This window comes from Cornus florida, unplaced genomic scaffold (assembly GCF_030987335.1).
Source record: "Cornus florida cultivar Cherokee Brave unplaced genomic scaffold, ASM3098733v1 CherokeeBrave_3.0.0_Hap2_Chr06, whole genome shotgun sequence".
Classification (NCBI taxonomy): Eukaryota; Viridiplantae; Streptophyta; class Magnoliopsida; order Cornales; family Cornaceae; genus Cornus; species Cornus florida.
Window position 1 is genome coordinate 46,773,680 of NW_026775576.1, and position 16,203 is coordinate 46,789,882.

The 16,203-nt window shown below is 35.5% G+C and overlaps 2 pseudogenes; both read left to right on the forward strand.

Moving 5' to 3' along the window:
- Positions 1-3,705: 3,705 nt before the first annotated feature.
- On the forward strand, positions 3,706-8,238 carry LOC132314033 (disease resistance protein RUN1-like; annotated as a pseudogene).
- A 2,524-nt stretch (positions 8,239-10,762) lies between these two features.
- On the forward strand, positions 10,763-11,319 carry LOC132314034 (disease resistance protein Roq1-like; annotated as a pseudogene).
- The last annotated feature ends 4,884 nt before the right edge of the window (positions 11,320-16,203 follow it).

The following is a 16,203-nucleotide window of genomic DNA, read 5'->3' on the forward strand; positions in this document are numbered from 1 at the left end:
CTATTTAGGATATGACAAGCAGTACATACTGATTCAGCCTAAAAGTGACTTGCAATTTTATTCTCATGAAGCATAGTACGAGTCATACCTGCAATTGTCTTATTTTTCCTTTCCACTACAACATTCTGTTGTGAAGTTTTAGGTACTGAAAATTCATACTTAATGTTATTCTTATCACAATATTCAATAAACTCCTTAGGTTCGAATTCACCTCCATTATTACTTTTAATCCGATTAATTCAATATCCCTTCTCATTTTGAATAAGTTCGCAAATAAACCTGAAATTCACAAAAGTATCAGATTTTTCTTTCAAATATGCAACAAAAGTAAATCTAGAAAAATCATCAACCATAACAAGCATATATCTTTTTCCTCCAATGCTATCAGGTGTTATGCAACCCACCAAATCAATATGAATCAATTCTAAAGGTCGAGAAGTGACTTTATGAATAAGTCTCTTATGTGACACTACTTTATTTTCCTAATTGACACAGACCACATATTTTCCTTCTTAGGCATTTTCAATTTAGGCAAACCTCAAACAAGATCATTGTTAGACAAATTCACTAAATCATTATAATTCACATGTCCAAGTCTTTTATGCCATAAAACAGCCTCATCAGTAAATACAGAAAAACACATTAGTGAAGGATCTGAAAACACAACATAACAATTATTAGAAATTCTAGTTCCTTTAAAGATGCATTTACCTTTTTCATTAGTTACAAAACACCCTTGTTGAGTAAAATTGATTTGAAACTCCTCATTACAAATTTGACTAATACTCAACAGATTAGCAGCTAAACTTTTAACATATAGAACATTATTTAACTCCCTAATTCCTAAAAATTTGACATTACCTTTACAACTTACAGTAGAAGCATTACCATCACCAAAAGTAACAGTACCAACCGAGCATTCCTTAAAAGTGATAAATAATGTTTTATCCCTTGTCATATGCCTAGAGCAACAACTATCAAAGTACCAACCACATGGACCAAGTGTTCTAAGTGCTGTGTGCATGGCAAGACATTTAAAATTCTCTTTCTTTACCCAAACAATTTTAGATTCATTATGCAATAATTTCCCTATTGTTCTACAAGGCTCAACAGTCCTAATCCTCTTCTTCCTCAAATTTGAACTCTCTAGATTTTTCAATTCCTTTCCTAGTTCAATTTTTCTTTTCTGACACTTATACTTGATATGCCGTTTTTCACCACGAAAATGACATGTTGAAATAAGTTTGGTAGAACTAGAAATAACACAAGGTTTGGTTTCAACTTTCACAAAAACATCTTTAGATTTTTGAAAATACAAATCCTTTGAAGTTGAAGTCAATTCTTTGTTATTCCTAATATTTTCAACTACCCTTTTCAACTTATCAATTTTGCAAGTATCAATATCAACTTTCTGAAAAGACTGTTTTGATTTAACAAATTCACTACTTAAATTATCAATTTTAAGTTCCAGTAATTTATTAAACAAATTTACCTTCTTAAGTTCCTTTTCCTAGAAAATCAATCTTATGAAAAAGATTCAAATTTTTATGGCTAATTTCTTACAAATTCTTATTAGAGACAAAAACTTCTAACTTATAAATATCTCTATCAAGTTCCGCAAGATTCAGTTTCTCTAACAAGTTTTCAAAATCCTTTTTAAACTTGGACCACTCAATTTGCATGCTTGTGACAGAATCAATAACAGGAGTTAAAGGCAACACATCAACAAAAGATGAAATTTCAGACATGATGCAAAAATCAACAATAAATCAACAAATATGATCTACTCTGTATATCGAGTATCCCGCTCTGATACCAAATTGTGAAACTAGAGTTACGCGGGGTGCAGAAATAGTTAGTTGATTTTAATTGTAATTAACTCCTTTAATGACCTAGATCTGATTTTTAGATCAACTTGCTCAATTTATGATTGATTAAATTGTATGATCAATTAAACATTCACAATCATAAATATAAATAATGAAAAGTAAAGCAAGTTAAGTTTAGAGAGATTGCACCAGGATTTTTAGCGAGGAAACCCCGGTTTATGAAATACATCAACTATTGTTCTAACAAACACTAATTGCTGACAATCCTCTGGCTTTGCGACTCCCCGTAAAACAGCAACTTAACCTCAGGCTTGTGCTTGATATTTGTAGAAGAGTAGCAGGTAGATCAGACAACACTCCTCGAATGCTCCAACCCTTTCAAATTTGATTTTTTGAATTTTCTCTCTCTAAAAAACTTTCTCAAAATATAGAATTGATTTTCCCTAAAGTCATAAATAAACCTAGAAGCCTGACAAGGTTTATATATAGTTTAGAATGTCCACGTCCCTCTGAAAATATGAAAAATTTCATGTATAGGACTTGGAAAAAAGTTGGGATCAAAAAGGAAACAACTAGAACAAGAAACTGAAAGTTCTAATGCTGTCAGGACACTTGGTACCGGTTCCAAACTTGGTACCAGTTCAAGAAAGTTAGAAACCTTTTTGACATATTTTGGTTACCGATTCCCAACTGTGGTACCGGTTCAAGATTGGCAGTGACCAAACCTGTTGTGGACTAAGGCTTGCAACCGGTTCAAGGATTCTCCTACCGGTTCCCACTAGGCAGAATGGAATATTTTGGTTTTCTTCAGCCTTCTAAACTCCCTAAGTGTTATCACTCACTCACATACCTTCCTAAAGTATTGTTCTCATCATCCCGAAGTGTAGTAAACCATGAACACTTGAACTTTTTCAAATCCGCATTCGATCTTCAATCTTTGAAATTTTGAACCGAAAAATTACAACTCGATCGGACTTGTTTTGATAACGAAATTAATCAATTATAAAATTTATATCTCACAAACTCATGTAACAAAATATTACGATGAGCAAGAATCCATCAAGGAAAGTAACAACAAAAAAGTGAAACTCGACGTCAAGAAATGCAGTATCCATCTAGTAATGGAGGAGCAAGTTGAGTGTTAAAATAATAATTATAGTCAGAATTCGAATCATTATGTGGTGGGATCCACCAAAAAAAAAACCTTTTCGTACTCGTTCTTATTCTGACAACATATCATAACTCAATCAATAATGTCATAGCTGACCTACCATGATTATTCAAAACTTTAACTGCAATGATTTTTCACAAATCTATTATGCAGGAAATAAACAGATTTAAAGCATGATCATGGTTTTCACTAGTTAATGTGTTTAGTCTTCTTTCTATGCAGTTATAATAGGGTTGTCCACTCTTAATTAAAATATAGCAATGAACATTTCAAGGAAAGTTATGTAGAATAACATATACGAAAAAGAAAAAGGCAAATAAGGAAGGCATATCGGTCCATCTTTACACCAAAGAAGGACATTTTTTTTTTTTAGTTAAAAAAAAGAAAGACATATTTTCAATCACAATATTGTCGCATTTTCTACCCTAAATGCTTTGAAATCACATTACTCTGTAGTAGGTAATCTTGGATCAACAAACACAACGAGGTAAAAAAATATTGTTTGATTACTTTATTTGACAGAGGGCATACCAAATTTAAAACAAAACTATTGCAATGAAAAAGATAACAATGACAAGAACCTTCAACCACCCACTAATAAACTATTGCAAGGAAATTGCTTGGATATTACACATAGACATCAACAGCCATATAATAAAGAGGAGAGAGATTTTAAATTTAAGTACCAAAATTGCTTCGAGTCATTTTGCACAAAAAAATCTCCAAGTGCTAATGGCTTCTTCTTCTCCTCCTCCTCCTTCTTCTTCGCCTCGATGGAATTATGATGTCTTCTTAAGTTTCAGAGGTGAAAATACTCGCAAGAACTTTGTGGACCATCTCTATATGGCTCTGAAACAGGGGAATTTACACTTTCAAAGATGATGAGAAACTTAAGAGAGGAAAATCGATTTCTCCTGAACTCCTCAAGGCTATTAAGGAATCCAGAATTTCTGTCATCGTTTTCTCGAAAAACTACACATCCTCCTCATGGTGCTTAGATGATCTGGTGGAGATCATTGAATGTAAAAACACAGTGGGACAAACAGTTTTGCCGGTCTTCTACCAAGTGGATCCCTCAGACATACGGAAACAAAAGGGAAGTTTTGCAGAAGCATTTTCCAAACATGAGGAAACTTTTGGGGACGACAAGGAAAAGGTGCAAAGGTGGAGGGCAGCTTTGGTTGAGGCAGCCAGCTTAAGCGGATGGGATTCAAACAATACTGCAAATGGGTAATTAATTACAAACACAGAGTATTACTACATCTGCTATCAGTATTCAGCTCTATTTTTTATTTTCTACTATTTGCTAACACCTCTAGTTATATTAACGATTTTGTTGATTAAAGTTCATTTTGATTATAGATTGAGTAGTTATGGCTATGAATTTTTGTACTTTTTTCCTTCTTTTAGGCCTATATGAATCTTCAACTGAATATGCATGGATGTATTGTTCAACCATTGATTATATATATGTGCAGAAGTTCCTCGGCCACAATATGCACTATCATATAGTTACCAACATTTTTAACATGTATTATTCGATCTATTTCTATCAATTTGATTTGATTTATGAGTTCAGTTGTTTATTATTATTGTCTCATATAGGAGTATTAGTTATAATTGACAGAAATATTCATTATAGTAACTTCAATATTTATCTCTTATTAATACAATCAAACCCACACACTTTATTTTTTATTTTTTATTTTTTATTTTTTTACCGTGTGTCATACTTGATGGGCATGAGGCGCAGTTTATTCAAAAAATTGCTCTAGTGATTATGGAAAATTTGGGGAAGCATATACCATTACATGTTGCCGAATACCCAATGGGGATAGATTATCGTGTAAACGAAGTGATCACTTTGCTAGACAATGTTTCGAATGATGTGCGCATTGTAGGGATTTGTGGAGCTGGCGGAATAGGAAAAACAACAATTGCTAAAGCTGTTTTCAACCGAAAATTTGATAAATTTGAAAGTCATTGTTTCCTAACAAATGTTAGAGAAGAGTCAGAAAAAAATGATCTAACACATCTCCAACAAAAACTGTTGAAGGAAATCCTAATGGAAGAAGATTTAAAGATATGGAATGTTCAACATGGGATCAATGTGATAAAGGAAAGACTTCAACACAAGAAAGTTCTTGTAGTTATTGACGATGCGAATAGTTTGGAGCAATTAGAAAGTTTAGTCGGGAAAAATGACTGGTTTGGTCTTGGAAGTGAGATCATCATAACAATTAGAGATAAACGTGTGTTGGAACAACGTGAAATTCTTGAAATCTACATGGTTGAGCTGTTGAATTACAATGAAGCTAGTCAACTCTTTAGTTGGCATGCCTTCAAGAAGAAGGATCCTGAAGTGAATTATTTTAAACTCTCACAGAGTGTAATTGATTGTGCTCATGAGCTTCCATTAGCTCTTCAAGTTTTGGGTTCTCTTTTACTTAAAAGAAGCATAGAATACTGGGAAAAGGAACTGGAGAGATTGAAAAAAATTCCAAATAAAAAAATTAATGAAGTTCTCAAGATAAGTTTTGAAGGCCTTGAGGATACATAGAAGGATCTGTTCCTTGCTGTCGCTTGTTTCTTTAATGGGTATCATGAAGATGAAGTAAACAGTATATTGGGCAGTAGTGGGTTTCCCCCACGGATTGAAGTTCTAAGGGAACGGTCCTTGATAACTATCTCAGACAACAATAGGTTGTGGATGCGTGATTTGATACAAGAAATGGGCTGCGAAATTGTTCGTCAAGAATCACCTGATAATCCAGGCGGACACAGTAGGTTGTACTCTCATAAAGACATCTATAAAGTACTCAAAGAAAATAAGGTTTGTTCACCTACTTATGAGTTTCTTTCCAAGTGCAAGTAGTTCAAAAAAGAGAGGCTTTGCTTTAAATTAATCCTTTTCTTTTTTCTTCATATAAGCAGCTCCAATATAATTCTAATCAGGTTTTGCTTTCCTCCAAAACTTGTATAATTAAAAAAAGATAGGGTGTGCTTTGCTCGAACATACTGTGGTAACTTACACTATGTTCTTGGTTATCAGGGGACAGAAAAAATTAAAGGCATCATGCTAAACATACCTCATCACCATCCACCAGAAGAGTTACATGTAAATGTTGATGTCTTTGTGAAGATGAAGAGACTTAAACTGCTCAATCTCAGTGGCATACGGCCTCGTGGACACCTTACATATCTTCCAAATGAATTATGTTATCTTCGTTGGGAAGATTACCCGGAAAGATTTTTGCCATCCTATTTCCATCCAGAAAATCTTGTTCAACTTCACCTTCCTGGTAGCCAAATCCAACAAATTCCAATGGACATCAAGGTATGATGACAGTTTATTTACATATGAATTGTATTGTTGGTTGTATTAAACTGATTTATTTCTTGCATTGCTTATTTGCTTAACAGTTTATAGGGATGTTAAAACATCTCAATTTCAGCGGCTCCCCATATTTGAAAAAATTTCCTGATCTGTCCAATTTCCCACTTCTTGAGGAATTAAATCTTCTATGTTGTGAAAATCTTGTTGAGGTTCACCTTTGCAGTGGAGTTCATGAGAGGCTTGTTAGGTTGAATCTCTTTGGATATAAAAAAACTAAGTCGTCTCCCAAGAAGCATCAAGTTGAAAAAATTGAAATATTTTGATCTCTTTGAATGCTCAAAACTTGAGAAGTTTCCAGAGGTTCAGGAAGGTATGGATAGTTTGGAGGAGCTTCGTTTAGGCTACACTGCAATAAAAGATTTACCCTCATCAATGGAACATCTTACTGGGCTTAAAAGTTTAGAACTAACGGGCAACCATAAGCTTAAAAGTATTCCAAACAACATTTTTTCTGGAATGAAGGATTTAGGCATGCTTTGGATGGGTGGAACTCTTCTTATAAACCAGGTACCATCATCCATTGTACACTTGAGTAAGCTTACTTAGCTCGATCTCAGTTATTCTTTGCAACTGGATGATGATGATGATGACGATGATGGAGGAAGTTCATGGATGACAAAATCATTTCAGCTGGGAAAGAGAACAAATGTTGCTAATTCTACTTATTTGCAACTGGATTTGCTAGGCTGTTTGTGCAATTTAATTGATTTAGATCTAAGTGAAAACAATTTCACAAGCATACCAGCAAGCATCATTAAACTCACAAAGCTCAGCAAACTTGGTTTGAGACATTGCACAAGCCTCCGAAAGTTGACGTCACTTCCGTCATCTGTAAGGTGTGTTGATGCAACTGGTTGCAAATCATTGGAACAATATTGGTTTCCACCAAGTGTAGGCCGTCCAGACGATCGGATATTCAGATTCACTCACTGCTACAACATGCAAAATCTATTATCACAAAGTCAACTTCAGGTTCATCCATCCCTCCTCTGTCTCTTTCTTTATATATATATATATATATGTGTGTGAAAAATCAGGTTGACGATCTTTATATATGCATGGAATGGAACAGGAAATGGGTATAATAATTGTTCCAGGAAGTGAGATTCCGCAATGGTTTAACCATAAGTGTAAGGGTAAAGGATCTTCAAATCTGTATTTCCGGGTACATCATCCACCTTCTTACAATAACGTTAAAGGAATTGTCTTTTGTCTTGTTTTCGATGGATCCTTCCGTGGATTGTACGGGCAGATGTCCTTTAAACTCCGTGTCATTGGTGAGTCCGGGATCGAGTTTTATGAGACCAGAATTGATGTAAAAGATATTGGGTCAGATGACGTCATTTTCATTCACAAAACCAAATATTACGACGTTGATAAAGAAAGTCCATCGACCAATTAAAGATTTGCTCAGACAAAGACCCATTGGCCTTCCCAATATTCCTCATGATGCCTCTTACATTCGGGCTAAAGTAGACTTCTACAACTTAAAAGAAAATCCGAAGGTCAAGAAATTGGGTGTCCATCTAATTATGGAGGAGTAAGTTGAGACCTCGGAGCAAGGTGTGTCACACACAAGTGAGTGCAAATATTGGTTTTTGCTCATTCTTTGGCTTTTTCTGTTTGTTGTTCATCTATATAGGCTATGTTAATTAGGGGTCCTGAGGAGAGCCATTGCCCCAAGGCTCCATTTTAGCAGAAATCCAAGAAGACGGTTCTATGTTTGTGAAACAGCGAAGGATCCTTTTAGAGATATTTCTGTACGTTGTCAATTTCATTTTTGTTTTCTAATGTAATTAAGAATTTCAATTGTGATGAAAATGTGTTTTGTTTGTATGAAAATCTAGCTTTTTTTTTTGTTGGTCACATTTATTGTTTCAGCATAGGATTTGATCTTGTCATGCTTGCTTATGTAAGACTTTTGCATGTGAACTAATACTGTTTGTTTAAACTCTGTCGCTTGAAAACTGAGCACAAATAAGAAGGAACTTTGTTTAATTTCATATCATAATGATAAATAAAAAAAAGATAAAAGAAGAAACAAAAAAGAAAAAGAATGAACTTCATGTACAAGCATGCATTCTACAACACTTTCTTTATTTTTTCCTGGCAATTAATTCCTAGAACTTTCACTTTCTCAACCAACATTCAAAGTGGTATTTTTTTTTAGTGGCTCCACATTTATTCATAATATTAATATATTCTCATTTTTATCCTTTGATAAATAAATAACACCATTAATTTCAAGGTATTTCTGCAACTACAAGTTCCTAATTTCAAAGCATGAGCTTTGGTCATGTTTCTTTTGACCATGGACCAATAAAAAGGGCAAACACAATGTACGAGACTCTCGCCTACGAAGCCTGGAGAGGGCTAGGACCCTAATACGGTTTTGCCAAATCCAGCAAACCTACATATTCACAAAGATCATGCCTGGTGCACTTGGCCTCTAGTAATTGCAAGTTGGACCACAAACCACTCTGAAATTAATAATCACCCAGTCTTGCATGATACTCCACTGAAATTGAAGTTCCTCATCATGTTCAAGGAAATTAAAACTATTGCTCCCAAAACACAATATAGAAAGAGAAACAAAGGAATAAGAGACCTTAGAGGGTAAAAACAGCCAAAGTGTGAGGAAGAAATAAAGGCATTGACTATTGAAAAATTCTTATTTATAATAATAAATAAATAAACCCTTCAAGTCTAAGTTACATCATCAAAAATAACCAAATGTCCCCATATGCTATGACCTTCTTCCCCAACAATAATTCATTCGTAAATGTTACTTTCTTCCACAAGGACCACCCTCTAACAAGATGTTAGATACCTTTTACCAAAACAGGACAGAGCTTAAAAAAATAAATTCAGAATTTGTGAAGAAAATCTTTTGATTCAATAGTTGAGATGTATATAGAGAGAGTTCAGATGTATCTCTCCTATAATCAAGCAAGAGTTACAAATTCCTTTAAATCAAATTCATTCACTTATCAAAATGGAGCCATAAATTTCAAAATAAGGAAGAGTAACCACATTTTCTTACAATAATTAATTCTTGAACGCATTTACTTATCAAAGCACCTTCACTTTCTCAACTAGATTTCGAAACTGACATCCAAAGTCAGATATTTTATCATAACCTCAGTTTGTTTTCGTAACAACATCAATATCAAGGTGGTTTTGCAACTACACGTGCCATAAATTTCAAAGCATGAAAAGTGGTACAAGTTTGGTCATGTTTCTTTTGACCATAGACAATCAAAACCCCTCAGAATAAAATGTGTGAGTCTAAACCTAATACTTAATTGTAATAGGGGGCCCTCAGAGCGTTCAACGGATTCATTGATGATCGTTTAAGAGTAAAGGGGCGGCAAACCCTTGTGTCCTTTCCTCACTGGGAAGAATAATTCTTCGAATGGACCATCGGATTCATATGATTTTGCTCCCTGATCATCATCTTGATATGTTGTCTCTAGATGTTACAGCAACGAACCGTCTTGCTCTGGTTTGTATACAAACTGCTGGAGGAGTGGGGTCTTTAACCATTGTCCAGTTTTTAAACCATGGTTAGGTTCAAAAAAGAAAAACAACAGGCTACATTTCCAAATTCCACCGCGGTTAAAATAATGAGAAATGTTTTGGTCACCATGACAGTTGGCAGTGATATCTGACGGTTGCCTTAGATTTATTCCACGTTGTATATGGACAAGATTTCTTATCTTTAATTAGGACACGTGGTTCTTTAATATTAGTTTCGGAGGATTTCTACGTCACGGCCTGACTGAGTTTGCATGTTCTAGAGGCGGTGGATGGTTCCGATAATATGCTTCCACCAAATCCAACAGACCTACATATTTACCAAGGCTCATGCTTGCTTCACTTGGCCTGTGGCGATTATGGTTGGCCCCAAAACACAATGAAACTAAGAATCATTCACTCCTATTAAGTAAGACCCACATTCAGCAGGGTGACATCAGAAGTGGGTACATGCTATACCTTAAATGTAAGTTACTCATCTCATATTCAATAAATTAAATCCATCCCCTCAAACCCCATCAAAACAAAAGGAATAAGAGATTATATACCTTCTGACTAGGTGGTGGTCGTCGTTTATTTGTTTCACACCTTTGGAGCTTCCTCTCTACTTCTCACTTTCTCTTAGAAAGAGATCATCACTTTTTCTTCCTACTATGAAGTTTCTTGGCAAGTCACCACCATCTTCCCCATATGTAAACTCATTCTCCAAAGCAAAGTAGGAAGTTACCTGGACATCAAGCTCAGCCATCTGCTAGGATATAGAATAGCTTTCTGAAATATCATTACTAATCTCCAGATCTCCGGCTCTCAGTAATTTTGTAAGCTTCAATGGCTTCTTCTTCTTCTTCCATACCTCAACGGAAATATGATGTGTTCTTAAGTTTTAGAGGCGAAGACACACGCAAGAACTTTGTCGACCATCTCCATGCAGCCATACAACAAAAAGGAATCGACACCTTCAAAGATGACGAAAAAATTGAGAGAGGAAAATCGATTTCAACAGCACTCCTGACGGCAATTAAGGAATCAAGATTTTCTGTTATCGTTTCCTCTAAAAACTATGCTTCTTCCTCATGGTGCTTGGATGAACTTGTAGAGATCATTGAATGCAAGAACAAGATAGGACAGATAGTTTTCCCTATCTTCTACAATGTGGATCCATCCAAAGTAAGGAAACAAACAGGGAGTTTCGCATAAGCACTTACCAAACATGAAGAAAATTTTGGGGATGACAAAGAAAAGGTGCAAAGATGGAGGAAAGCTTTGGTGGAAGCAACAAACTTAAGCGGATGGGATTTAAACAATATAGCAAATGGGTAATTATGAATTTTAACTATATTATGCTTCTATTATTATTTTCGTTTTAGTTTCTATTATTTTTTCATTGTTTAGTATAATGGTAAATGGTAATAATCGAACTGACAAGAGTGAGGTGTTGGCTGCAGACCTTCCAGTATGAGAGCACCGACTTTATGAAAGAATTTTAAGGGTCGGATCTCTCTAATCCGATTTCTTTTGTGATACTACGAGGAATCGGATGGCTAGCTCTCTAATTAAAAATAACCAAGATCCATTTATGATGAGTGAAAGAAAACTTATGAGCATGAAGGACAAAATGATGGACATCCAAAATGCTTAAAAGAATAAAATAGGTGTTCGGCTCCTAAAAACCGTGGTCCTTTCCAAGTGCGGAAAGGAGGGTGAATGTCGGGCGTGCCAGGAACTGTTGTCGTTCCAAAGTGGATATCCGAACAATTATCCAGTAGGAGATTGTAGGGATTAAGCGATTGTACGAAGGACTGGAATTACCACCTTCGAAGGTTCTTTTTGCCTTGAAAAAGGACTTCTGGACTATTCTATGGCTAGTGGAAAGGAAAGCAGTATTGAAAGTGCAGGACTTCAAACTAAAGTGCTGGAAAGTAGGAATAATAAGTGCAGAACTTGAATTAAACATATTGAAGGTGCATTGCAAGAATGTAAAGATAACATGAACGTAAAGAAATTAAAATGTTGTTGGGCTGTGTGATTTGAACAGAGTTTGCAAGTGAAGCCTAAGTGTTGCATTTATAGAGTTTTCCATGCATGCACAGCAGCCTTAGCAACTTCCACTTGTATTGATTTCGAACTGCCAAGTGTCCCATGTTCTCTTGGCAGTTATAACTTCTTCCTTCCATCTTCTTATATCCTATCCTCCACTTGTCTTCCCTTTCTCTTGCCGTAAACATCTTCCCCTTCAGACACGATTTCATCAGCCTCACCATCCATGATTTACGACAACTTTTCTTCAGCTAGTGGTAGCAGTTGCATGAAATACCACCACCTTCAACAGTCATATCCTTATTTAGCCAAGTGTCCCACAATTTCAAAAGTCTTCTCTTCTGCGGAAGTTTCATTCTTGTACAACTATATATATATATATATACATAGAAGTTATTTGCAAACCCACATTACCCTTCTCTTCTGTAGACCACACCTCCTTAATTTTAGGTATCCTTCTTTGGCCGAGCTTTCCATCCTGGCTTCATGGCGTCGTCGTTATTTTCCATTCTTCCACTAACTTTACATCGTGGGTTATGGTTGTGTCACACTTCCTTGATTTTAGCTTCTATCACGGGTTGTTTATTACATACATAGATATATCATCCTCCACATTTGCCAATCACATCCCCTTACCTTTAGCAACTTCCCTTCAGCCTTACCTCATCTGGATTTAGAACTCCTGGCGCCATGGACTTCTCCTTTACAGTTGTTACTTCATCGTGGGTTGAATCTGATACATAAATATATATTCACATATATATTTATAAAAACAAATTAAACTCCCACATCTCCTTCCTTTTAGCAATATTGTTTGACTTGGCTAAACCATCGTTGAAGTCTCCTAAAAATAAGGAGAAAACCAACCCCACGTTCTCCTTCTTCTGGCTAAACCAACTTTTACCATATTTGGCAAGTCTCCATTTTACTATGATAACAATCCCTTAAAAGAATTGATCCACAACGGTAAGCACCATAGGAAGCTCAGTAGAACTCACCGTATGTAGTAAAACTCATTCCAAATAGGAAGATGCGAGCCCTCACTTTTAAAGATGGCAAATCCTAATTGGACTTGCCTCTTTCCTTCTAATAATAGAGAATTTTGCATAATAAGACTCTGGTGGGCCCTCACAGTCCTTGCTTCCACGTAATTTAAACACTCAGAATGGAATTTTCCAGAAGTTGCGATCTGGCATAGCAAGTTCCATTGGAACTCACCACATACCTCCTCCTTATTGGTGGATAACACAAAAATCAATCCTTAATACTATTACACTACACTTCCTCTTTTGGATATTAGAGTACCAATCTAGTGTGTGGCAAGTTCATTGGAACTCGCCAATGTCGCCTTTCCATTGGACCAAAAAAATAATGAAGTAAACAATAGGTAATAGCATATGACAGACAAAAAAATAGAGAAAAGAACTCCATCTTAAGAACTCAAAATATCATTCAAAATCATCAACGACTACTTCCTAATACTTGAGTAGGAGCTTAAAAACGAGTTGGTGGAATTGAACAATCCTCCAGCCATTGGTAGATTTCCAAAACCAACTACACAAAGACAGGGCAAAGAAAATGTAAAGGTACAAGACTTGGTTCACTCACAACTAACTAGACTTGGTTAAAACTTACGGACTTGAAAGTTCATCAAAAGAAGTCCAAATTAAAACTTGGTTCAGTCATAGATACTAGTGGTATTATATATGTGCAAATACTCAATTAAAATATGTATGAAATGATTAATAATTAACTAGGCATATCTCAGTTTATTTAAATAGGTTTAAGAAAATAAAATAAAAACACAGTAAGATTTTAGAGGGGAATTTAAATAACATTCAATCTTTCCTAAAGATCATTTTGCTTACTGACAAAAAATTGCAAATTAGACATCCTATTAGATACTCTGAAACAAGTTGGCAACTCAGTTAAGATTGAAATCCTCATAATTTCTGTTATAAATACTCGTGTTTCAATATAGGTGGTCCTGTTGCTTGAATATATTTTAATTTCTAGAATGTGTTTCATTCTTCGTATTCTACATCAAATTGGAATGACTAGAATCAATTCTTTATAATGTTGATTCTTTCTTTAAAAAAAAAAAAAAAAAAAAACTTTTTGTCATTATCAGATTTGAAATTATATGTTCTAATAGATAGGTATATTGAGCTTAATAACATCTGTCAATTTTTATTTTTTTTTTTGCTGCTTGGGAGGGGGGAACCTATGCATCTGTAATCATATTGGCATTACTTTATTTATATTTTTAGTATATGTTCCTATCTCTTTAGTAGAATCTTGTAATATTCGAACTTGAAATGGATTATAGAAGATTGGACTCAAATTATGGTTGCATAACTCATTTCTCTATTTTGCTGGACCCAAAGTTGAAATAATAATATTTATAGTTTTGACGTGCACTTTAGTTATAGATTAACCAGTTGTATGAATTCTTCATTTTTTTTCCCCTCCTAGGCTTACATTCAATTTCTTCTTCAAACGGCTGAAGTAGCATCCATGGAAGACAAAACAAGAGAAAAATCAATTAAGAGAAAATTGGTTGACCATGTAGAGGGAAAACCAATAGTAGCATCGGTAACAAAGAGTGATGTGGTCCATATCGAGAGTAATCTTATGAGAAAGGGGCAAAATATTAAAACTAATGCATAAGTTACAGCCTTAATAGAGCTAAACAGTGAAAAAGGAAACATTCAGTTGACCCCAAATAGTTTGGGAATGTTTTGTCGAATTAAGTTGATCTTATGCATTTGGTGTATTTTCTAGAATTTTCTCCTCTCAGTATAACTAGTACCATATATAAGTTTTATTTAGGCGGGAAAAAAGGAAAAGGTAACTAATTGTTTCTTACTCCTCCAAGTTACTAGATTTCCTCCTATGAAGGTGCAGTAACCCGTGGTTAACCGTCGATCAGAAGGAGAACCGGCCAATCTGCATCTATGTATCCCTCAATCCGAAGATGTCCAGAAGATCGATAAAGCAGACCACATCCCAAAGCAGCTTTGAGATACTTTAAGATGCGTACAACTGCCTCCATGTGAGGTACCCGAGGACTGGTCATGAACTGGCTCACAACATTGACTACATAGGATGTCTAGACGAGTGATTGTGAGGTAAATAAGTTTACCTACAAGTCTTTGATACATCTCTGGATCATCGAGTGGGTCACCATCATCCACCTTAAGTTTTACATTAGTCTCCATGGGTGTAGCTACAGGTTTCGAACCAAGATATCCAGTATCCTAAAAGAGATCAAGAGTCTACTTCCGCAAAGAAAGACTAATGCCTTGCTTCAACCGAGCCACCTCAATTCTTAGAAAATACTAAAGTTTGCCCAAATCCTTGGTAAGGAAACTAGAACTCAAGTGATGGATTAGAACTTGTATCCCATCTTTGTCACTGCCGGTGATAACGAAATCATCTACATACACCACAAGAATCACAATACCACATTTCGTTTTCTTAAAAAAGAGAGAGTGGTCAGCCTGGCTTCTGGTCACACCATGAGCTACCACTGCTTTACTGAACTTATCAAACCATCCACGAGGGGACTGTTTGAGTCCATAGATAGACTTCTTGAGATGACACACACACTCTCCCTTATACTCAAACCCAGGTGGTTGAGTCATATAGACTGTCTCGGTAAGGTCACCGTGCAAAAAGGCATTTTAACATCAAGTTGATGAAGTGGCCAATCTAGATTAGCTGCAAGAGAGATTATCATACGAACAGAATTTAGTTTGGCCACAGGAGAGAACGTCTTAGTATAATCAAAGCCATAAGTCTGCGTGTAGCCTTTAGCAACAAGTTGAGCTTTGAGATGGTCAACAGTACCATCAGGCTTCTGTTTAATAGTAAAAAACCAACGACAACCAACAACCTAAGTATCGGCAGGCTTAGGAACAAGGTCCCCAGTATGATTCAATTTTAAAGCGTTTATTTCTTCTTCCATAGCTTTCCTCCACCCTAGATGAGAAAGTCTCTCCCTGTAGGACTTAAGAAGAGCAATAGAGGATATAACAAAGAAAAAGCTTGAAAGGAGGAGGATAATTTATTATACGATACAAAATTGGAGATAGGGTGATTGGTACAAAACCGTTTACCTTTCCGAATAGCAACAGGTTGATCAAGATCAAAATCCGCAGAGATGGGAGAATCTCCAGGCGTTGAATCGACTGGTGGAAGTGGCAAGGCTGGGTTTACTACTTCAGTCG